Below are 24,580 nucleotides of genomic sequence, written 5' to 3'. Positions count from 1 at the left end.
GGAGTTTTTCAGTAGTCAAAAACGCTAGATAAAAGATCGATCTAGGGCACTTGTATCTCCCTCAAAAATCGTATTTTTCGTTTACGAGGCGTAATTTGCATTATTCGGAAGTATTCAACCGCCAAATAATGCAAATTACGCCTCACAAATGAAAAAATGGGACTTTTGAGGCAGATAGCGCCCTAGATCGATCTTTTATCTAGCGTTCTTGACTAGTGAAAAACCCCGTGTTGGTATTATCGAGAAATGAGAAGGCGAATCCCGCAGCCTTGCAATCCTGGAAACGAGTCTGCTCCCCTAAGCGCAACCTTTTTGACAATCGTCCGCGAAACATTTATTACGACAAGAACGATCGACCATTAACGTCACGCGAATCAATACGCCGAAAGACGGGTGGGAAAAGCGTGCAAAAACAAAGGGAGGAACGGAGATAAAAATCCCTTTCTTCGGATCGTTCCCGCGGCGTGTCGCCGACGTCACAAACAGAGATGACCCCGTTGCCACTTTAAATACCTGTCGCCTCCTTAGGAATCACCTGTTGACTGCACTTCCTGCTGCAAGGAAATTACAGACACAGCGATCGTGCGAGGCCACGAGCCACCAAACTCGGAAAAACTTTTTCAACGATCGTCGATCCGTTTACCTAGCTCCTGCCGGGCTACACAAGCCGCTTCTTAAACGCCCCCTTTTCCCTTTTCCTCGTCCCTTTTCCACGAGCACCGACCCTCCCGCTTCGCTTTTCATCCCTCCGCCCGCTTTTCTTGATTTCTCTTGTCCGACTGTTCGGCCGAGAAACTTCACGGCCCCGCGTAAATTCGCATAATTAACTTCCCGGTAGCGAGTTCTTAACTGCGAACCAGAAGTTCAAGGACTTGTATTTTGCTACCCGACGCGCGAAAATCCTCGCCCAGAGTGAGAGAGCGAGAGAGAACGCGGATGCAGCTTTGAGGGATGGCCAGTCGCAGACCGCGTCAACAACGGTGATTATATACGATAACGAGCCACGAGGAAGGGAGCTGTTTACCGAACAATGACGAGAACTTCCGCTTGTTGACCGAACGGTGATTTCAATTTTATGGACATTTTATTATGTGTACAGCGAGCCTGACGAATAGGTTTTCGGGAGAGCATTTTTGTCTAGCACTTGGCGTCGAATCTGTGTTCGTGCTGTAGTTATTCGTTTCGTTCGGACTGATCAATTTTTATTTATTTTTCGAGGGCGGTAACCGGTAGACGATAGATTAATTAGTTTGGCGCTGAACAAATTGTACTGGTGACATTGGCGTTGAACAGTGTAATCAACTGTTGCGTGCCACAGCGATGTAAATGAGGGGGTGTAAAAATTATACACGCCTGTATAGAAGTATTAAAGAATGTGATAAATGCTCGATATTTTATAAAAAATCGGATGGAGTCATTTACATAATTTTCCGACCGTGCATTCTATCCACGTATTTTATTTTCATGCGCGTCAAAAGGATTATACTTGATTTTATTCGGACGGTTCAGTAATTTTGTAATAACTTTGAAAGTTTATTTTTCACCACTTCGTAAGTGCTTTAATTCCGTTCTTTAGAAATTATATGTACACATCATCATTGCTTGCAAACCATTTTTCTGTCGCACGAAAATCCGCAGTCTAATTATAGCAAATTGAATTTCGCACATAAAGAATCGCTTTGTCGAGAGACATTGCAACACCGGAAGAAGAAGATCGCCTAAAAAGCGAATTCTTTCGCAGCTGTATCTCCGACAGGGATGATCAGTGCCGAATTGAATCCGCAGTTGTCCGTATAATACGATCCCGTATAAATTCGCCTTCTCCCGCGTCACGAGAGTCATCAAATACACCGATTGCATTGCATCACGGAGGGGCAAGGAGAATCGAAGATTAGAAAATCACGGAATCGGGTAGAACGGTTGCCTGCAGAGTCCACGTTTGTTTCGTAATCGAACCTCCTGCGAAGGCTGATCGAGTCCTCGATTTTTCGAGCCTAATCCTTCCGGAGGAAATGGGACGTGGTTGACGACCGGGCTTCAAACGGGATCAAGAGGGACACTTAATCCTCTTGTACCGGGAATAAAACGGGACAAAGTTTTATCCGCTGCTACACTGCGCTGCGCTGCTGCGAGGATGCGTCCTGCTGCTCCGGGGGGAAAGCGGTATTCCTCTGGAAACTGCCGCCGCGCCGAGCTCCGGTGCATCATCATAATTTACTCGCGTGATAATCAGGTTTGATGTTTTGCCGCAATCGACGGGACTTTTTACCAATTTCCGTAACTGATTCAGAGACGAATTTCTGCTCATCAGGAACAGGATACTTGTCGTACTAACCGGGCGCAAAAATTTTATTTGCAAGAGTTTACAGCAAACGAGGATGTTTTTGTTCGTTTAAAATTTTAGGTCTGTGTGACGGCACATGTTTTTACCACGCTTATGTTAACTTGCCGTGTTGTTGTATGCGTCAGATCTTGTAATCGAATTTTAAACCTCTTCCCATAATACAATCTTGCTGAAATTTTGTATACACTCTTGCTTCCGATGACAATCAAAGTAGAAAAGAAATTATATAAAAGACTTTTTTAAAAACCACGCTTTTATTAAAATGCACTAGAAAGGAGAAAATAATTTTTTTCCTGGTTCTCCATAAAATACCGAATCCAGTTAAATGATTCATATTTTTCCCCAAAATTTTAAGCAATTAGTTCAATATTTCTTCTGTGATACAATTAGTGTCGGAATAGATAGAAAAATTTAGTATAAATTTAAATAAAAGTGTGGAGCACCCACGAAGATTACGTCAATATAGTTTAGCGCTCCACGCTTTCATTTTTATAGTCACTAATGTCATGATTTTATTTAAATTTATATTAATTTTGTAATAGAAAAAATATTGAATTAATTACTTAAAATTTTGGGGATAAATATTAATAATCATTTCACTGGATTCAGTATTTTATGGAGATCCAGGAAAAAAATTATTTTCTCCTTTTTAGTGCATTTTAATATAAGCGTGGTTTTTAAACAGATTTTTAAAATATATTTTATTCTTTCTTCCCGAATATTAACATGAAGAAAAAAAACATGAAGAATAAAAAAAAATCTTGTAGAAAATATTATCTTCGTTCGCAAGGAAATGGGACAAAACATGAATCAAATTTTTGAATAATCTATCAGCCTAAACTGGCCAAGAGTCTCTTCTCGAGAGAGAACAAATTGCCAGATGCTTGTATCGAGGTCACTTATTGTGTCGAGAACTTCCAAGAAAATCGGAAGTTTCGGGTTATCGAAGTTCCCTTGTAAGCTGAGAAGCTTGAAACTTCAAAGTGGAATAAGGATACAGGACTTATGCAAAATATTTCTCCATGTTGATCCACATACATCTGAACTTTTTCACAGAATCTTGTAATACCGAACACAGTGCATATGAATGCATTCGATCCATTGTACTAAAATGCGTCGCAAAACTATATTCTTACAAAGCTTAAAATCTTTTCTGAGGTAACATCAACATCTTGCAACACGTTTACAAGTGTCGTCAGACAATCGATACAGCAAATTGCCGTCGAACGAGATCCGATTCTTTAAGATGGCGGTCCACCGTCGAAGGTCACCGTCGAAACGGACTCTGTGGGTCGTTATTTCCTCGGCACGGCGAAGGCGCGGCCACCACGCGGTCTCGTTCCATGTGTAATATCTAAAAATGAACCAACTCGTCCTGCAGCATTCTGAAATAGGCCGATTCCTAGAGAGCCGCCGCGCTCTCGCTGCCAGTGCGAGGACAAAAATGCAAAGGAGATAGAACCGGCGGAGAAAATAAACAAGACAAACGTCTCCAGCGAGGTTCGAGTAGGGGTAGGGTTCGTGAAAGAGCGTGAGGGTGAGGGAAAGGGGAATAGGACGACCGGAGGAAAGCCGGGGAACAGAAGAGGGGAAAAGAAGAGGAATGCACCGTTAGCCTCGAAGCGATGCACGAGCACGGTGGTCCGAGGATACGGAGCCACGAGGCGCGCACCGTGTTTTCGCGCGATTTAGAAACGCGGTCCCAGAACGCAGTTTTCGCGCGTGGACAAGCCCATGGTTACCGGCACGGCGTACACCATGCAACGATTCGATGGTTCCTTCGCGAAGGATGGTGGCTCCACTCCTTTCGCCGTGTTGACGATCCAGCGTCCTGTTACACCGGCGACCGGTTCTTCTTCGGTCAAGACGCGACAGAATAAAAAGGAAGATATGCGTTCTCGAGGAGATCAGCCAGCCATGCTACGGAGACAAATAGTCGCGAGAACGTCTGCGCACCTTCGAAGACGCTCGATTTGCGTGGCTACGATGCTCTACGAACAAGTCAACCCGAAAATTTCTAGAAAAATATTGCTACGTAAGAATTTGAATGGATCTGGAAGTCATTCGATAATTTCACCCAGGAAGAGACACTAGAAATCCAACAATTATAAAATGAGAAGTCTGACATAAGTCATTCGATCAGCAGCAATAGATGCAGTGTATCCAGCTAAGAATCGGAATTGCAAGCGCAAAGATCGGTATCGAATGGCCAAACGGCTGGATGAACATTGAAATGTAGAGCCAGGGCTTGGCTGGGGCAGGCAAAGTCCGATGGCAGAGGCGGAGAGGAGTCTCCGAGGGAAAACTGTGCAACTCGAACTCCGCTGCGAGTAGGCATGGCTTCCTGTTGGGTGCTGATGCGTGACGCCCACACGCCGGCCATCGAGCTTCTTTGCAGAAACGAGCATCGTGTAGGTACGTGTACAGAAACGACTCGTCTGGTCGGGTCGTACCCGCGGATCGGCCTGCTCCTCGTAAAATCCCTCTCGGAACGATCGGACGAAACGGGACGGGTCGCGAGCCATCCCCGAAGCGACTCGATTCAACCGCGCCGCGCGGCGATCGTGAAAATCGTTATCGGACACGTTAACGGTTCGCGTTTCCGTACAGCCGACTAGCCATTCTCTAGGGTGGGACCGTTTTACTGTTAGAGAGGCCGGCGCGGCGTCGTAATTATCAATCGTCTGTTTTTATTTTCCCTGGGCGTGACCGAGGCCGTTTCCTTGATACGCGACGAGCCACTAACCGACGTCACCGTGCCATTACCACCGGCCGATGTATGGACGAGATAATGTACTATTTGAATTTTTAATCCAACCTGGACTGTCCAACCCGGACGCTCTCTCTCTCCTTCCTTTGCTCTCTATCTTTCTCTTGAGGAAGCGAACCGCTGCGCTGCGGTGGCCGCTACAAGGAAATTCGAGGTATACAGTGGATACATAATTTCTTCCGCGAGAGAGGTTAATTGAAACGCCATTTTTTACCGCGTGCTTCGTCGATGCACGATCGATTTTTTCATGGCGATGACACGCTTGGGTATAACCAATTTTAATCAATTTCCTTTTAGTAGAGATTACCATTTATTTACCTATCATTCTTGTACGACAAATGCAGGATTATTCAAAAAATTTCTCTTTTGTCCTGAGACGTTCGAAGAAAATACGAAGATCGTTGGAAAAACATTAATTGGGACCCGCTAGAAATCGGGACACGTGTTTACCCGGTGGAAGACGGCAGATTTCGGTCGGAGATGCGCCGATTTACTTATTTAAATCATATTCGACGCCGCGCCGCGCCGGTACCGCATTCGGTAACGTGGTTTGAAAATCGGCCGGAAGTCAAGGCGCCCTACCACCTTCGAATACACACGCTCGGAAGAGTGTGCGCGCGTGAGGGGAGAAACACACCGTGGGAAAAGAGAACTCGAGCGATATGCGTTCCCGACCTTGAATCTCTGTATGCCACATATAACTTTCAAACCGAATCCACGGGTTTGCCGACGCAGACGAGAGCCAGCCAAACCGCCGCGTTTTCGGATATTGATTTTAATTTAATATTAACGGCCGCGTTTATTAAACTTCCGATAATACATGGCTTCATAAATTTCATGTGCCCGCGCGCGCGCGCGCGCGTGCTTCACGTCGAACGTGCGAGTGCACGCGTTACATTAATATTTAAAAAGTTATACATACAAATAACTTGGGACTTATTCAATTATGAATGGCCGAGTGTCTTTCTCGTACTGGCTTTTGTTCCGAGCGCTAGATAAAATGAGCACCCAGCCCAGACCTCTGTAGAATAATTTGTTTATAATCAAAGCATGTCGACTTGAGTGCACATCCTTCTACAAGCTAAAATATTGCAATGAAAAATGAAATGAACTTCTGTAAAATAAATTGTTCATGATTAAGTCGAATTAGGTACACATCTTGATACAAGGAGAAATGTTGTAATTATGCAGCTGTTTTATCACCGAGGGACTCCGTGTGTCAACAAATAATTATGTGAGTAATTGTAGTCGGAACTTTCTTTTCCGTGACGCCCACGAATTGCGTAACGGTAGTTAAAAACCTGCATTCATCGGCCGGCCGTGTGCGAAGACAGCAGTACCTCAAAGTGATTCCAAGTATCGCCATTATTGCAAAACAATGCTCTTTTATGCGAAGAGATTACCAGGTTTCGCGGCGCGGCGCTTGATGCCAACCGCATGGACAAAAGGGAGCCGTTGCATCGCCAAAATAACGCGAAACGGCCGAAGAAAAAAGTCTGCGGTTCTCCCCGGCAACTTTGTGCGTTCAACTTTGCGCGGATTTGGCAAGGAAAAGTGGACGGTAGACGTTCAAGGGGAATAAAGGTCCCAGCGTTCGTAAAAAGATGTCAAAGCGAGAAGGAGGAGGAGCAATCACAGATGAATCGAAGATTCTGATAACTTCGGTGACTTAAGAAATTTCGTGATCGCCCGATTATCGATGTCCACTTTTCACTTCGCTCTGGAAAAAACGAAGTTTCCTCCGTTCTTTTTGATGACTTTTTCCAAAAAAATCTGAAGGAAAGAGATCGTTTAAGGCAGTGTCGAGCATTTTATCGAAAATTCAGCTTGAACTTTGTAAAATAATTGAAATGAGATTGAACGGTTCGAAAGGTTATTCTGTTGTATTGCGAGTAAAAATGAGTAGGTGCAATGTAAAGCAGAAGATGTATTAAAAAGAAATCGGCGAGCGAAATCGTCGCTAAGAGTACGCGAGGGATCGGCAAAATAGTAAAAAGCGTGATCGCGAGCGGAAAAACCGTCGCGTCGATGGGGAACGCGGAATTAAAACAGTGCTGTTGTACGGGTTGTCAAAGAACAAGATACAAAAACCAAAGCGTGGACAAAAGGGGTGAATCTGCACTGTGGCGGGGGTGGAATCGCGATCATAATTCGCGCGTGGCTCCGAGGAAGAAAATCGCTCGCGTGCGGAACAGCGAGCGAGAGAAACGCGGATGAGGGGAGAGTGCAAAAAATAAAAGCATTCTTCGTACCCCTAATTATCTTAATTTGCATCGGATAATGAACGCTGCAATTAAAAATAAAAGAGCCTCCCTCGGGCCGGTGTGGCGCGTGCTCTCCTCACCTCTCCACTCCTCTCTCCTCTCCCGTGCAAAAGAGATTGTAAACACGGATGAACGAAGGCTCCGAGCGCGCGACAACGTGACAAGGGGGTGGCCAGAAGGGGAGAGAGAGAGAGAAAGGAGAAGGATCGAGAAAAAAGGATCGAGACGACGCGCGCGAAAATCGGGGTGACATCGAAAGCGGGTCCTGTACGCTAGGGTTAATGAGTCACCGGGTCAATTAGATGGTCCCGGTCCGACCGGCGTGAAAATAAAACTGCCGGGCATTCAACGCCCCCGCTCGTGCAAGATGTAAGTCATTTCACCTGTTAACTGGCTGATTTGTTGTCCCCTGTTACTCTCGCGACGTAATTAACACGTCGAGTCGTGTGCGGTACGATGGAGCCGCTCGATCCTTTCGTACACGGTCTGTGATCGTTAAACTGCGAGTCTTTATGCGAAATTAAAATTTTCAAGTTTGAAATTCTTTTTATCTTCGTAGAATCACTTGCAAGGGACGAGTGAACGTGGTCTTCTCCACGTAACTAATTAAAAATGGCCTGGCAACGAGAATATTCGAAAAATCCGTGTACACGGTTACTGAAATGATACGCCCCTAAAACTTTCACAACAAAAAGGGCTGTTCGAGTATGTAGGTTGATAAGGGCAAGGGTTGTCGAGGGAGACAAGGCTGTAGGGGTTGGGTAGAAGGGTTCTTCCGCAAAATATTTCCTGGAGCTTCGCTAACTTTTAAAATTTCAGTAGATAAAACAATACTCTAACAACATTACTACACAACACCATTCCCAAAATTAATATTCAAAAACAGCACTACGCAGCTCCATCCCTGAAATCAATACTTTCCATTTAAAAAATGATCTATTCCCAACGACGGAGTAATGAAATCAATTTTTACATAAAAGTAAATCAAATCGCTAAAATAAAATCCTAAAAACATCACTACGGGAAACCATCCCTAAAATCAATACTTTCCATTTAAAAAATAGCCTATTCCCAACGATAGGATCAAAAAATCAATTTCCAGATACAAGTCGATAAAGCCACCCTAGAATTTCAATATGAGGTTCGCCAGGCGAGCGATAATGGCGAAACGAAAAGACCGTTAATTCCATTGCTCTAATCCGGTGTTATCGATGAGAATAAAAACTTCCCCGAGCGAATTTCCCGTGGTGGTGGGGTAGAACCGTAGGAATCCCTTCGCGCCCAATATAATCATTTATTCTAAAACGCGGCGAGTCGAGTAGCTTCGGGAACGGTGCCGCTTTTTCGTATTCTATTAAGAATATTATTTTCTTCCGTAGAATCGTTCTCCAGCAGTGCCCGAGGACGCGAAAGACCAGAGAGGAAGAAGCATCCCCGATTCGACTCCTGTCTACCCCTCAGTTCCTCTCTCTCTCTTTCTCCTAAAATCCCTCTCTCCCACTCCCTCTCTCTCTCTCTCTCTCTCAAAGTCTCACTCCCTCTATCTCTAGGGTCTCTCCCCTCGATCTGTCTCTCTGCGTTCCTCCTCTTTGCTCACGGTGTTCTGGCTCGATCTTTTCCTTTTCTACCCCTGTCTCGCTCTCTCCCATCCCCTAGATCCTCTCTTCTGATTTTTCTCTCCCTCGTTCTCTTTGACTCGCCCCACCGGGGCCGGCTTCGGCACACGAAGGGGAAATTTCCTCTCCCCGTCTCTCTCTCTCCCTCTCTCACACACACATAGCCTCTGTCTTTCTCTCTCTCTCTCTTTCTCTCCTTCTCCTCGCTAAGCCCCGCTGATATTACTCGGCGAAGAAATTTCGCGATATTCCTCGGCGAGAGATTTATAGAAAAATTAATTATGCAACTCACCGGATCCACCCCTCGCCCACGCAGGCTCGCGTCAAAGGTTACGGGCCGGAAGGGTGATACCGGCGTGTGGCACAAGCACAGACGGACCAACGATCGCATTTGTATCGATTTTCGTGTGTTTCAGTCGTTGACCGGACCGAAGACGCGACAAAATGCTTCCGCGCCATGAACTTGTTCTCCGAGGTCGTGCAATAACATTTATCAATGAGGGGATGAGAACGCTGATGAATTGTACTGCGACAAGGTCGGGACTATCTGACAATGCTACTTTGATTTTTAATCGGATTTGGACAATGTAGTCCACCGTTGATGAACAAGCTCCGCAAAAGAATTGAAGAGTATGTCGATGTAGTTTTGAGTAAAAAGATGATTGTAATAGCGAAGAGTTCGCGAGTTGAAAGTGGTAATGGAATTTAAATCGAGCATATTTTCTCGGGATGTTTTGCTTGATAAAATAGGGTGATCTACTGTAGGCTAGGGAGATCCTCGAGCACCCTGGTACATAACACTGACCTATAAAGTTCTGCCTCCATATGGGAGCCTCCAAGGTTCGCGTAACGCGCTTGTAGAGAGCAATGAATAAGATATCGCGATCGATTCATTGGCTGACAACTTGCTCCTGTCTTGTTAACGGGGACGAAGAAGGACGGTGATGAGAACTGCGAAGTTTTGTGCAAATTGACTGACGTGATTTTACTTCCCGCAGCAGAAGTTTCAGCGCAATCAGAAAAACGTACAATGGAAACTAAGGTCATACACATGCTCAACCTGGCGATGAACCGGTGAAAGAAAAAATCTAGAACATCTTTAAACCAGCGATGAACACACGAAGGAAGAAGATGAGGGGGGGGAGTTATTAAAAGTTTACATTTATTTATTTCTCTCGGCGTTCTCCAATTAACACTTCTCGTAATTTCCAGAATAGATCTAGATCAAGCCAGACCGTCCGCAAATGGAGTCCTTAACTAATAGAGGACAACGATAGTAATAGAAGACAGAGGACTCAAAGATTCTTGCGTTGAACATAAGTGGCAGTTAACCCATTGGTGACCGTAAGCATACCAGAACGCTCTTCGCTGTCTAGCCACATGGTAAGTGTGCTGGCAGCCACATTAGATCAGTCCATGAAGACATCGCTGTACGCGAAATGCTCTTGCATCCAAAAATTCAATCAATTACATACTCGCTATCTATTCATTGTGCATCTTATTTTAATCTTCACTTTATTGTATAAATGTAATTTATTTAATAATCTTTTTAATGGTTGAAGGTTGAATTTTTTCTTTTAAATAATGATCCGAAAAGAAATTGTTAGCTGACGCGTTGCCGATGGTAAATTGTTGATTCACGATTGAAATTGCTACTGCCATTGAAAATTTTATGAACGCATTACGAACCGGGATTGACTTATTAATAGGTTTTTTAATGAATGTACCATGTCTAAAAGCTGCTTAATAATTTTCTCCTGCATACCAAAAAGAAATTAATAGACTACGTTATTGAGGATACGAATGAAATTATTAAACGAATAAAATTGCTGTCGTCATTGATGAATTTATTAAAAATCCCTCGATTGCCAAGCATCGATTTTTAAATGGACCATTAACTCGCCACTAATAAAACCGTGTTAAAAAATTGTCAACCACGAATTCTAGACATTCAAAAACTGAAGCAATCTCTGGTAGGCAAAACGCGTCACCGACGTAAGATCAGCCTAATAATATCTTGGTAACCGAGCGAATGGAAAATTGCCAACTATAGTCGACGAATTCGTTTCCTTTCGTCCCAGCGCGGCGCGGCGCGGCAACGATACAAAACGAATGCCACGGATTCCGGAAAGATAGTGACAAAGAGAGCCGACAATACCGAAAATGACAAGGGACCATGTATAACGAGAAAGGGAACAATGCTGCTAGGACAACCGCAATCGTTGGTTGTCCTTTTCCTGACAAGGTTGCCACGGTGATGTTGTAGCTCGGCGAAGATGCACCGATGCATAGATTACGCGCTCGTACGTGATAGAACGCAATTTCGAGGAAACGGGTTCATTCTAATACGACGTCTTTGCGCCTCACCAGACAAAATTAGTCCAGTTCCTCGCGAATATGTCGGCTCTGGGAATTTACTGGGGCTGGAAGGTCCCCTTCTTCCTTCTTCAACCTTCCTCCACCTCCGCTCTTACTCTTCTTGGATAATAAGGAACTTTATCCTTCTGGTATCGTTCACTGCGCACATTCTTATGTTACAATCTGTACACCTAACTCGACGAGGCTCGTGAGAATTCGTCGACCAAACGCGTTTCCCTTTGAACTCCTGCTCCTCAAGGTTTCCCTTTTTCTGGATATATTCTGGAATTTGTTCGTTCAACGAAATTGATTATAAAAATTACAACATTCGCGTTCTTGATTTTCAGCAAACGTTTTCAATGAAACCGACAATGGAAGTACATATTAATTACCGAGTGCGAAGCAAAAGGAAAATAATCCGGCGTCGGTGTGTTCGAATTCGCGTAATTTGAAATTTTAACCCGACGAAAGCGCGAAGCAGGCGGCTTGCGCAAGAAACTCGAAAGTTCATGGAAGGGAAAAATTAGTAACACAGATTAAAAGCGGAGACGCTGCTATCCTGCGACGCCGGGCGTCCTTAAAAAGCGCCCCCTCGGCGCCGCGCGAGAATACGGAGACGCGACAAAAAAAGCTCCCCTTCGGAGCTCTTCGGGATTCCAGCCACCCTAAAACCGACCTTCCTGAAAGGGGAGAGCCTCTCCTCTCTCTCACTCTCTCTCTCTCTCTCAGGCTCTTGTAATTTCCTAGCCGGCTCCGATGCTGCTTTACCGACGTGGGGGACGCGATCCAAAAACTTTCCGTGGCAAAACTACCCCATGACGTCACCCCATCCCCATAGAAAACCAACTCGTGTTTGCGAAAATCGTATAATTTAATTCGGGCATTCTCTATTCAGTTATTGCTCGAATCTATTGGGAACAAATGCAAATCTTCATGTAAATACGTGTATGGAGGAGTAATTTCTTCATCTAATGGGATTGATTTGCAGGAACAGAAATTCAACGAAAACATAATTTTTCTATTCAAACTACTAAAACTGAAACGGAATCTCCATTGTTATTTTATGAATGTTTTTCGGTACTGTGGTACAAAAGTGATCATATCAAAAACGGTTTTCGCGTCCGAAGAAACAATAACACTTGCTCCCTCGTCTCAAATTGCACGGTAGCGTAAAATCACTATATTCCCGGTCATATCGCAAATATTGACCCGCGCAGTGTAAAAAATTTAAAGCGCAGGAAAAGCGGACTTGTAATGATATCGATTAAAAATTTAAAGTATCTCTTGGATTGTAATTTAAAGGATATTTTTTCCACCGTGTATCGAAACGGGTGGCTCTATCCGTAATTAAGTTGACTTTTTGACTATAATTACCTGGCGCTTCGGGAGGGGAAGTTAGAAAAGAAAATGCCCGGAGCCAAGGGGAAGTATTCGTAAAAAATCGCCGCGGTTAAGTATGACGAAGAACCGCAATTTTTTTCGTCCAGATTAAAAGTAAATTTCAGATTTATGCGTTCCGACATCGGACCCCGCGCACACGGAATTATTTGATCCGAATATTACCGCGGCGGATTAATGCGAATTTACGATAACAAATCTGCTAGTAAAATCGATCGGTAAATCGAGATCATGGAAATTCGATTGTGGCGGCCGCGGAATTTGAAATTCTGTGATCTACCCTTGACCCTGGACGCAAATAATCCCGTTAAACGCAACTGTGTTTGCGCGCGGGAAAAAAATGCGCGGAACATAAATTCGCCAATCACGTAACGTGTTCGAAAGTCGAAGAACAGCATTGTTAACAAAACTGAACGCAACAAATCCGCGTAATCAGTTCCGAAAATGTTTGCCGAACGTGGAAAATCGACATTTTTCGAATTACAACAAAAAATTCGGCAAATATTTTCAACTCGGAAAACAGGAATTTAAACGAGCCATTTGTTTTAGTATTACGGTTTAAAACTGTAGATTTTTCTTACTGAACAGCGCATATTTCGCTGCTAATTACGATTGCTCATGTTTACGTCCGTTCTCTTTTTATGCTTTACTTAATTCTTGTAAAATAAAATGTGTGAGTACATGATGATTATTATTCTTTTTATGAAAAATTAGAGATATTGTTCAGCTGTTTATGAAATTTATATTTAACCTAAAACACGTGTCTTACGTCCCATTGTATGTATTTCAAAGCTAATGGTCCCTACAACAGAGGGGCTATCGATTTTTTAGACCTCATTCGGAAAATCTGGCTCGTTTGTTTACAAGTACGTAAAGTTTGTGCCATTAATTTGGAGGATATCCGGCGATAGGTATCCTTATGATAAAACCCGGCGAGTTGAAGTTTTTCTTTCGAACGAAAACACGTTTAATCAGTTATCCGGACACACGCGTGTGCCCGGGCGCATTCCGTATTCATGGCGTGAGTTGGAATGAGCATTAATGAAAAAAACTAATAATTCATCAAAACTGCCGGACAGGTTTTCGTGGTAACGACCCCGAGTCACGAATCGGGGATTCCTGCGTAATGAATCAAGACGGTGACAGAAAGTGGTGCGCACCCTACTGACCCTAATGCGTGCAGATCACACCAAGAACAAAACATACCCAAAACAAACTCACGCTACTGCCAAATCTACTTTCCCTTTTCCTTCGAACTTCCCTGCTGATTCGCGAATCGTCCATTCAAGCTTTAAACATTTTCATCAGTCTCAATTTTTTTAAATTGTTTTGGGAGGAATTTTATTGTGTGTGATTGTCCTATAGGTGTTCAATTCTGAAACATTTTTTTGAACGAATTTTATTAAATAAAAAAAAGAAGGAACGAGTTTTTCCCTAGTTTAATTGCCATGTCGAACGATTCGTTCTGGAGGAGTTTCTGACAAGCGTGAATTTCGAATAACGAAAAGAAAATATTAATTTGCGAAACGCTCGGGCACAATGTGTCTGTTTTTTCCAGAGACGTGTGTACGACGCTTCTTACAGAGACCGAGGACGTAACTGCGACAGCATATTACGTAAAGAACAGGTAGTCACTACGTAATACGGTGACACGCGTGATTTTTTCCCTATGAGTCCACACGTCCCAGTTGAAGTTTTACGTTCAAATGTTTGCGCAGTGATAAGCAATCAGGATTTCTCGCTGTGTTCGAACGTATTGTCTGCGATAACGTAATTGGACGATTTTCCTCCGGTTTTTATTTTGTACAAGTATTTCCATCCCTTATCTGTACGCACTTCGTCCCATTCAAATCCATATAATACACTAGTACAACATTTTCCCCACTATCATAGTATATTTAAAGATATAAAATTTAATAAATCCTAACTACATTAGGTACAATTGATTTAGTACAAATGAATACGCGAAATTTTGTATACCGTTTAAAAAATTAATTTTAGTTGATTAACTGAATTCTTTAACTCCCAAAAAAAGTCGTTTAATTTCATAAAACGAATCGGCGAATATTCCAACAGAGAAATTTGATTTGCTTCATTTTGAAATAAATCTCCTGATTAACAAGATTATATTTTTATTTGTATATCTAAATTTTTTCACGGTTATCGATTAGTATATTTCTTCAACCAAGTTTTAATTATAGATTCATCTGACCTATAAAGAACCAACCGCGCTGTATCAATAAAATATCAGAGGTAAATAAAATAATAAATAATCGAGCAGAATTAATGTTAATCTAATAATACATATTCTGAAATAATTGCAGACAGACCTTTCCAAACTGTATCAGTCGCGTATCTCTGAATCTATTCTAAAACTTACAATTAGTTTATTATTCGAAAAAATGAATAAACAGTTTAAGGACGTAAAATTCTTGAAGAAAAGCAAAGTTTTATTTTGCATACAGGTCCGCAGTCTAAAGATAATATTTGCTATCAGTGTTGAAACGAGAATTTAGGCGACCATCTTATGGCAAGCACGAGGATTTAAGAAGACCGGGCCACCCGTAAGACTATCGGTAAATTTGGTGAACCGAATTTCTGTGATGTCAGAGATTGCAAGAGGATTCTTTTCACTTCCGAGCCCGAGGGCGGGGAACCAAAAGGAGGGAAAGAGGCGAAGAAGACTTAAATATACTTCGGTATACACGTGAAATATCTTTTGGGTCGTAGCTTAGGGTCGGGGCTACGAGCAACCGGGGCTACGGGGACACAAAGTTTCGACTCTACCAATTCCACAGGCTAAAGGAATTTCCAAGGCCCCTTCGGGATAATGGGCCATGGGCCACGGACCGAAGGTTCAGACCTGTTTGAACTCGCCTCTGAACTTATATAGGCTACGACCGCCGACTAGACTGCCTCCCGAAGTAAACTCGACCCCTGTGCTTCAGGTAGATCGAAGACAATTTTCGGTGAGCTCGGGGCTCGTTCGACCACGAAATCGCGAGTCTCCTGTGGAAAAATTACCAGTGAACTTTCGTAGAGACTCTTCGTTAAATGTTACTATTACTCGCACGTTAATACAATCGATCGAATAATCTCGGACACTTTTCTAATAAAAAATATTAGAACCACGGAGCCAGGAGAAGAGTTTTCACGCGGTAATTAGTGTTCCGCTCATTATCGTGAAATATGTCAATAGGATAAATGAGTTTCCACGAGCGAAGCCTAGAAAATCGAAGAACAGTTTTTAACTTGTGGAAATATCGGTTTTACCAGGGTTCGCTTTTTGACCCCAAGAGCGAGGAATAATAAAAGAGGATACCGGATCTCCGACTCGGAAGACCGACCATTCTCTCATTTTCGAGTTCTTCGCTCCGCTGAAATGATAACGAAGTTCCCGCTTTCCTATTTTATTTCTTTAATGGAAAGGTGAAATTTTGGCGACTGTTTAACCGAAGATCAACGTCTGCGTCGAGAAAAGACGCGCTCTCCTTTTAAAGGGTCATGAGGTTATATTAAAGTTGACGTCGCGTTGCGAGCCCTTTTCGCCCTACCTGCACACGTACTTCTGGAAAGTAGACGACCAGAATGGAGGAAGATCGACCTGTACAACCCAGTACAGTTAATACGATAGCGGAGTTCTTTTGAAACTGCTGCTTCCATTCTGTGTCCACTAGACCAGTGATAAAAACTTCGGGGACAATAAAGTCAGTCAACATTTCCAAGACATTTAATAGAATTAATAAATAGAAAATGATTCTCTATAACTCTGGACGTTAATGAAATTATTCGCGGAAGCTGCAACCGACAAATGAATGCATACACTGCGAGCACACGAAAATAGAATTCGCAATGATTAGAAGTCAAGATTTGCCCGTCCATTTTCCATAGGTTTGCTACGTGTGTTTTACCTTTCATTTATGACTTCAGTTGTAACAGGTTCTAATTTTTTGAAGCACTGCAGCTATGTTTTGAAGTGTAACTTCGGATTAGTACTATTTGCCTGCACGACTATTGATCTATGTTGCTCACAGTCTGTTCGGTTCGCTTTCCGTGTTCAGCGAACATGTACCCACTCCATGCCCCCAAAATTTTATAATTTTTCGAGTTGCCGGCTTCCGGATCGTTCCTCGTAAGATACAGGATGCGCAGTCTGTGTTTACTCAGAATGACTGAAAAGTGAGTTAGGTTGTTTCCGGAATTGATTCCATGTTTGCGGAAAAACTGGGAAAGAACGTTCATCGGCGTTGGGGCGGGTGACAAATGATTATTACAAGTTCATAATTAATCGCGAATGGTTCGAGTCATTCCCGACCAATTTGCGTGCACTATTGATGACAAGTTGAATTCGCTGACTGCAAATTTAATTGGAATTTCGCGTTCCATTTCCGAGCTGGCGTCGCACCGGAAGGCGAAGAAGGAATTCCGTCCTATTCGTTTGTTCGACGAATACGAGAGTAACGAAGTTCTGCATGACGTTCAACGATGACTGTAACATCTGATTCCACGGTTCCCCATCGACGTTGGTGAACGTGAGGGTCCCACCAGCGAAAAGATTACGTCGAATCCGCCACTGATTTTATAATTACGTTAATGATCCCTCCCGCCCCCTCTCTTTCTCTCTCTGTCTCTCTCTCGCGCGCGCACGCGAATTCAATCTTAACGCGATGTTTGCGCGCAAGAGTGCTTCCCCGTGGCCGACAGAATTTCTGTAACGTCGAAAACGTGATTCGAGTTTATGTAAGAGAATTTCGACGAATCTACGACGGGATTTAATATTCACTTAATTAACTCAAAAGCTCGTATCTTGCGAACGCCCGCGCGCGCTCCGTGTCGCGAGGTTAATTGCTAATATGTCTCTTCCGGTAAAGTATTTTCTTCTTGGCGAAACGTCGGCAGATTCGATCTAAGGCTCAGTCAAAGAGGAACCTGAACTTCTATCCTGATTTATCGACTTTTAATTAGAAAGCTTAAGCGGCAGTTCTACTATTAATTCTCGGAGCTCCTATGTAATTCGAAAAGAATCCGTGGTGATCGTTGCTTTCGTCAAATGTCCTAAATGAATTCCTAAGTTCATATTTTTAAAACATTTGGATGTTCAATGCACTTATTTGTGTTTTATAAGTGCATAAAATGTGCAGTCTACTAATGACCAATTAGAATGAACATTAATATGTCACACGTGCATAACAACCGCGACTTTGCGTTTCAGGTGACGCATCGAGTCCTCGATCGCTAATCCTTTGTAAAGGACCAACAAGATGGAATTATAAAGGGTCAATTAATTTCCAGAGATAATGGAAGATCGGTTACGATCATGCGGTCTGTTTCTACGTTCCAGGGAACAGCATCTATTTGTAGAATAATCGTTTACCGAGCGACGTGCACCTCAGACGAAAGGAGAGGAGGAATGCGCGGTTGCAGCGAAAAACACTGCAAGGACGCACGCCGGATGCTCATCCGTACACGCTGGCCGACATTCAACAAGTGACTGACACTGATGTCGCGCGAACGACATCCTGCATCCTCTACCCTGCGAGTCTTGGGGGTTGGAGGGAGGCCGAGGGGGGTCAGGCCGATCGTTTTGTTCAAAGGTCAAGATCATGCGAAAAAAGTTGTATCTTGCTCGGGCCGTTTCGACGCGGCCAGACGAACGACGTAACGACCGCGGGCTGTAAAACGCAGCCGCTACCGAACCGCGTTTTATGTAATCACGACGTCTACGAACCAACTTTACCGCGTCCGTAAAACGTAACGGGCTGCTTCCTGGTTTTTCCCCAGACGTTTTTCCCCAAAAATCGCCACGTGCCAACGGTAAATATCTATCGCTCGATTTTAATCGGCAAAATTCGCTCCCAAATATTCTAAGCTAATAAAAATTCTCCAATGTATAAGCCATGAACTTTCAGAAATTATGAAATAATCGCCGGCAGACAATCGTCCTGCAACAAATTGGAGCCGCGGTAACATATTTCTCGGTGTTCCCGATCTATGCAGATGAATTCGATATTTTTTCAGCGGGTTACACGAGCCGTGCCTCTTAATTCGACGATACGGAATTACCAACGGAGAAAAAGCCGAGGGTAAAGAGAACGGAAAAAATCTGCAGCGTGGATATTTCAATAACAGAAGAGGAGGTAACGCGGGCGCAACAACGCGATGCGACGGGGTTTAATAATTTACCAATTGAAAGTGCAATTACTCACCGCGCTCGCCAATAATTTCAAGTGACTGAAGGGCCCGCGAGACACAGAGTATCTCAAGGGTTAATTCCGCCGGTAACGTTGCGGAGATTTCCAGCCGATCGATCATCGGCTGGTTACGCCAATGCAGCTACCTATAAAACCACCAAAAATTAACGTGAAGCGATAATTGCCGCACCTATTCCTCGAAATGCACACGACCATCCTCGCGCGAGTGCTTCTTGCGTTGCCAGCTCGCTAGAACGAGCTGGTTAAAGTGTACTAGCAACTGCGAAACGAGACGGCATCGTTATTTTGCCACTTGCGGGCTCGGGATCACTGATCGAAGTGCATTTATTGGGGTCTAACACGAGTAAACTTGATTCTATAAATAAATACACGGTTTAATGCCAACAATAGAAAAATCGCATGTTAATCGATATGAAAAGACAGTTTGCCAAAACGTGTAAGATCTCAATCATGTCATGAAACGTGTAAAACGTCATATTCTTTTTAATTGTAATTTGGTAACGCGAAGTACGACTCCGGTAATAAAGATTTATCGACATCTGATTCATCCACTTAGCAGCGAGCCATAATGGAAGAAACGAACAATGTCAGCACGTGCGTATTTTATTTCAAATTTGTGAACAACGGTATTGTTTTGCTGCGATCCATTTCCAATTAAAAGTTGGGGAACGTACCTGACGCGGTCTTACTCCCGGTTCATCGTTAATAATAAATCGGGTGTACTCCGAGTTAATTGTACGGGAGCGCGGTGGTTGCGAGGTTAAAACAGAGACGATTGTTACTAAACGCCGGAGTGGCTGTGCAAGCATTTTCTAAATTGCCCGATGGAAAATGTGGAATTGGGCTTTGGGAACGAATCTTACAACGTTCTAGCCTCGAATCACAGCCGTTCACTTGCGCGCGTGTTCCCCATTGCCGAACGATGGCGCTCTTTCCGCAAGGCAACAAGAAAGCTCTTGATGCCAGGCAGCAGCATCGACTTCAAGAATTGAATTTGCCTCGCGACACGATCATCATATGCAGCGAACTTGATAGGCACGGCTAAATGAAAAGAATCGCCTAATAATCATGTCACGGGAACGTTGAACAGCACGCCGTGGAACATGTTTCATATTATTGAGTATCGTCGTCTTCCGGAGGCTGGCATGATGGGGGCGCTTGTTGCACAAGGCCCATAGGCGCGTAAATATCAACGCGAATGAGCGTGGCAAGGCAAGGAGAGGATCGTACACGTCCTGAAGGCAGCGAGAGAGATGGAGGAAGAAACTAGTGACAAAGAACGAAAAAGAGAAAGAGAGAAGGCTAGCAAATAGGGAAAAGAGAGAAAGAAGCAAGGGGCCATCATAATTCCTTGAATTGAACGGCGGGTTATTCTCCACCAAGGTTAGCGACGTAGAGGATGAACGAAGCAGGCAGAAGCAGGCAGGCAGGCAGGCAGGCAGGCAGGCAGAGCCAAATAAGCGGGCTAGCAACCTAGCGGACAGACTAGCATGCAAGCAAGTAAGCAAACGAGCAAGGCAGGCAAGGCAGTCAGGCTGGCCAGGCAGCCAGGCAAGCAGACAGGCAAGCTGGCTGCCAGTGAGACGCGGAGAAGAGAGAAAAGCGTGAGAGGGGGTACATGACGAGTAGGACGAGAGAAGAGGTTGGGTACGAACGATACGGGGAAGGGTAAGGGAGGGGAATCGATAGAACGACAAGGACGGCGTGCTCGGGCGAGTATATACCGCAGCACGGCAGCATCAGGCGTCGTCGACGGTACATGGACTGCGGTGAGGCGAGAGGAAGGCAGGAGGGTGCAAAACGTTTCGAGGCGTCCCTGGCTGGCGGCGCCACCGTAGCGTCGCTGTAGAAACGTGGTACCGATATGCCCCGCGTCGTTGTGCGTGTGTATGTCTCTGTATGTGTGGGATAGCGCGGTAACGACGCGACGTAGAATAAGGCGACGTTGGTAGTGGTGGTGGTAGTAGGGGTGGTGGTGGTAGTAGTAGTAGTAGGAGAGAGCGAACACGATGGTGGGGGAAACGTCAGGCTGGCGAGCTTGTAGGAGAGAGAAGTGAACGGCGCGGCGGACGAGAGAGCTCATGGGGCGACAAGGAAGGGGATTGGTCGAACCGGCGATACGATTGGGGGGAGGAAGGAGGGCGACACGATCGGGTCGGTAGGCTGGTGAGAGAAGGAAGGATGGAGAGACAGAGAAGGGGGAGAAAGAGAGAGAGAGATAGAGGAAGAAACGTTGATGTCGAGCGGTGAGCTGAGCGAAACAGACTGACGAGGGGAGTGGACGGGTGGTGGGCCGACAGGATGGGAGAGGGACAGAGGAGTAAGGGGAGGCAGAGCCGACTTTATGCAGCTGCGGGACGATAACAACGATGGGCTACAGGACCGCCGCTATAGCTGGGGAAATGCCAAATGGGCTACAGGACTGTGCCGGCCTAGCTGTACGTTCGCTCGCTCGTAGTGGCATGGCGGACGGGCGGTAGAGAGAAGCAGGCAGGAAAGGCGGGAAGGAGAGAGGGATTTCAAGCGGTCGTCTCTTCTCGTCTGCCTCTGCCTCTGCCTCTGCGCTCTACCTATGTATACCTACCTACCCGTCCCGGGTGCACTCTCCGGGTACTCTTCTCTCTACTGCCTGGAACGCACCGTCCTGGCGGTACCTAACCTCTGCTGTTTTCAACGGCTAGCACTCTTACTGATGTTTCTCGGTATCGAAGCACGTAGTCGCTTACGCAGACTTCGATGTCATTCATCTTGAGCGAGGCCAATCATTGTCCTCTTTTCACGGGACCCGTCTACTTTACCAATATCATATTAACGCTACAACCACCGCCGCTCAAAATCACTTGCATCAATCCAATCTTACCATCGTTACCGACCAATGTATTATATCGGTCACAGTTTCTATTTCCAGACACTCGAGCGTCTTTAGTTTAGGGCTAGTAGTTAGTCATTTTCGACGTTGTTATTATTAATATTCTACACGAGGACACGAAGTTACACATTGGAAGCGACGAATTAGTAGATATGTATCTCTAATTTTTTAGCAAATTATACTTCGAACTGTGGTCATACGAATAAAATACAATTTCTTGATTCAGAGACTCAAGCATACTTTGCTGAACTAATATCCTAGGATCTTTTGTGTAATGTTTTTGAATATCGTAACGGAGTCAAGACAAGAACAAAAGGAAATATTAACAAATTGTCTACATTAACGTTTTCGAAAAACCTATAAATTCCATAGATGTTAAATGACAGTAGAATGTTACGTCCTATCCGTACGTGCAGAACCTCGCCATTAAAGTTATTTCAATTCGTCAGACATTCTATACCGCGTGATGAGTTACGTTCTCGGAAGGCGGGTAATCTTTTTGAACGGCTGCGTGCGGCTTTCCTGAATGAAATATCTAGACCACCGTTTAAAATATCCTTACGCGGTAAAGTATTGAAACTTCATAATTCCCCGTCGAGTTGAAAGGGCCAAGTTTCCTATTTATACGAAAGCAACGATATTCGCGAGTTATAATTAAATTCTCCTCGGTTGCGTTCACGCGAGAGTCCAGATACGTATAATTGAAGCTCTACCAATAAACAGCCGGGAAAATTGAGTCCGACGGCTTTTACAAAACGTATCGTGACCTTTTCTACGGCAAGACAGTTACCACGTGAGGAGCAGAAACGAAGGATACGTATATATGCGAAGAATATGCGGACCGTGAAAATCCGTATTTAAAACGTCAGAGCTTCGCTCTTCATGAGAGAGATTAATAATTCGTCGCTCTTCTTTCATTCGTCCTCGCGTCATATCCGGGGTTCCACCAAGAAAAATTTCAATATAATCTTCTGTAAACCACAAAGATCGATGAAAAGTTTCTGTTGAAGTTGGACGATTAGATTTTTGGGATCGTTGATCAAAGCAAATAGCGGCGCCCGATTAACGCGATCTGGAAAGAAAGCCAACTTTACCGTGTGTTTGAATTTGCCGCTGATTGCCATAGGTGGATATATAGGCGCGAGAACAGAATGCTTTCGACAATCGTCGACAAAACGTCGGTCCACGCAATGACGTCAGAGGTTGGTCCAATCCTGTCGTGTACGTTCATAGCCCGATCTCATCCTATCCAGAGGAAAGGAGAGGGAGAGAGACGGAGAGCGAGAGAGAACCGTATACACGTAACGTAAGTGGAACAAGGATGGAGGTATATACACGTGTATAGCGTACAAGAGAGACGAAGCAGAGAGGGATAGAGAGAGAGGGAGTCGCAGAGGGACGCAGAACCAGCAAATGAGAGGGCAGTCCGACAAATAGAAGGAGAAGACAGTTCGAGTTCCGCTCTCCTGCTCTTAGGAGACGTTGTGCACGCCGATTCGAGCCTTGCGATATTGTTACCAGGACTGTTCGCTACATTGTTCAGAATTTTCCCGACGGCGTGACCATCGGGATAAACCTCGACTTCAATCTCGAGTCGCACTTGCGTGCAAGTCTATGCATTTCTCTTGCTGAGAAATTGGTTTTCGAACAAAAGAATGAGTAAGGTTAGGGCAGTTATCGAGGACAAAAATGCCCGGCCTTATATGTATTTGCCTTTGTATTCAAATCTCCGAATTACGTAGAATCATAATTCTGTCAGGATCGATAACAATAGAAATAAATTCAGGATCGTTTACGAAACTGTATCTCGATTTGTCATGTTTTATATCTTTTAGATTTACTGATGTTCTTTACCTGGAATTACTGAGGTGTTTGATGTTTCCTAGAGGGCAGCATTTAAAATTTCAAGTAAAAATCCCGCCTTCTCGTAGTTGATTTGCATATTTATCGACCGGCGTGCGTAATGAATGGACTTATCAATCGGTTCTCTCTTTGAAATTGTTTACCGCCGGTGTGAATTGAAACATCCGATAATTGCAAGTCAAATCTGTGAACATTTCGAATAAATAAAACGTGAGGCGCGCAACAGACAAACGTATAAATTCATTACCCGGAACGTAATAGCAGAGGCCCGCGAAATTTAAAATCTCGCACAACACTGTACCCACGGCGATCGTACAGAGTAAAAAGGTTTGTTTAAACTAAATTTTTTAGTCGGTGTTTAATTTACCGAATTTAATTTAGCAAACAGTGATTCTGAAAACACGTTTCAGCATTACTACCACTTCGCTAATTAAAATTACCGTGCCGTTTAATTAATAAACTTCAGAAGTATTGAATTTTTTGAATACGAATATTAATTCAAGTATTAAATTATATTTCAGTGTGCATACATACTTCACTGTTAATGTCCCGATATTACATTTATAATTTTCATCGGTCATCAGCTCGTGTCGTACTTAGAAAATTAAACGTGGGTACTTTAATTCGGACTTGTGAATAAAATATTTCACGTCTCGATTATACGGTACTTTTATCTTTCGTAATTGTATCGTGAAAATATTTTTTCTCTTTAAAGAACAAGAGACGAAAAATCATGTTCAATTAATTATTATATTTTTACGTTTCCTTATATTTATACAGCACTTCCTTTTTATAAGCAGAAATCTTTGAAAACGTGTTAGAATGTTTTGTAAAATTTACTATAAACTAATTTCAAAGATGGAAATTATAAAATATTTACTCTCTT

General features: G+C 43.9%; 2 protein-coding genes across 18 annotated transcripts in view; one reads left to right on the top strand and one right to left on the bottom strand.

Annotated features, from left to right (window-relative positions):
• The window catches only part of LOC143213707 (uncharacterized), a 46,645-nt gene extending 26,247 nt beyond the window's left edge, over positions 1 to 20,398 (top strand). The window contains exon 3 of the transcript XR_013010016.1: positions 9,411 to 20,398. The gene's annotated coding sequence lies outside the window, so the exon portion shown is untranslated. The remainder of the gene's footprint in view (positions 1 to 9,410) is intronic.
• Positions 1 to 24,580, bottom strand: part of LOC143213706 (uncharacterized) — a 235,578-nt gene that overhangs the window by 208,313 nt on the left and 2,685 nt on the right. For 4 of the 17 annotated variants that reach the window (XR_013010014.1, XR_013010012.1, XR_013010013.1 and 1 more), the window contains 2 exons: positions 19,637 to 23,878; positions 18,957 to 19,087 (listed from right to left, as the gene is read on the bottom strand). The exons of 11 other annotated variants lie outside the window; for them this stretch is intronic. The gene's annotated coding sequence lies outside the window, so the exon portion shown is untranslated. The remainder of the gene's footprint in view (positions 1 to 18,956; positions 19,088 to 19,636; positions 23,879 to 24,580) is intronic. 2 more of the 17 variants (XM_076433807.1, XM_076433806.1) reach the window with 1 other exon arrangement.

Source organism: Lasioglossum baleicum, chromosome 11 (genome assembly GCF_051020765.1).
Source record: "Lasioglossum baleicum chromosome 11, iyLasBale1, whole genome shotgun sequence".
Lineage (NCBI taxonomy): Eukaryota > Metazoa > Arthropoda > Insecta > Hymenoptera > Halictidae > Lasioglossum > Lasioglossum baleicum.
Note: the sequence above shows the minus strand (reverse complement) of the source record. Positions and strands in the feature narration are given on the sequence as shown.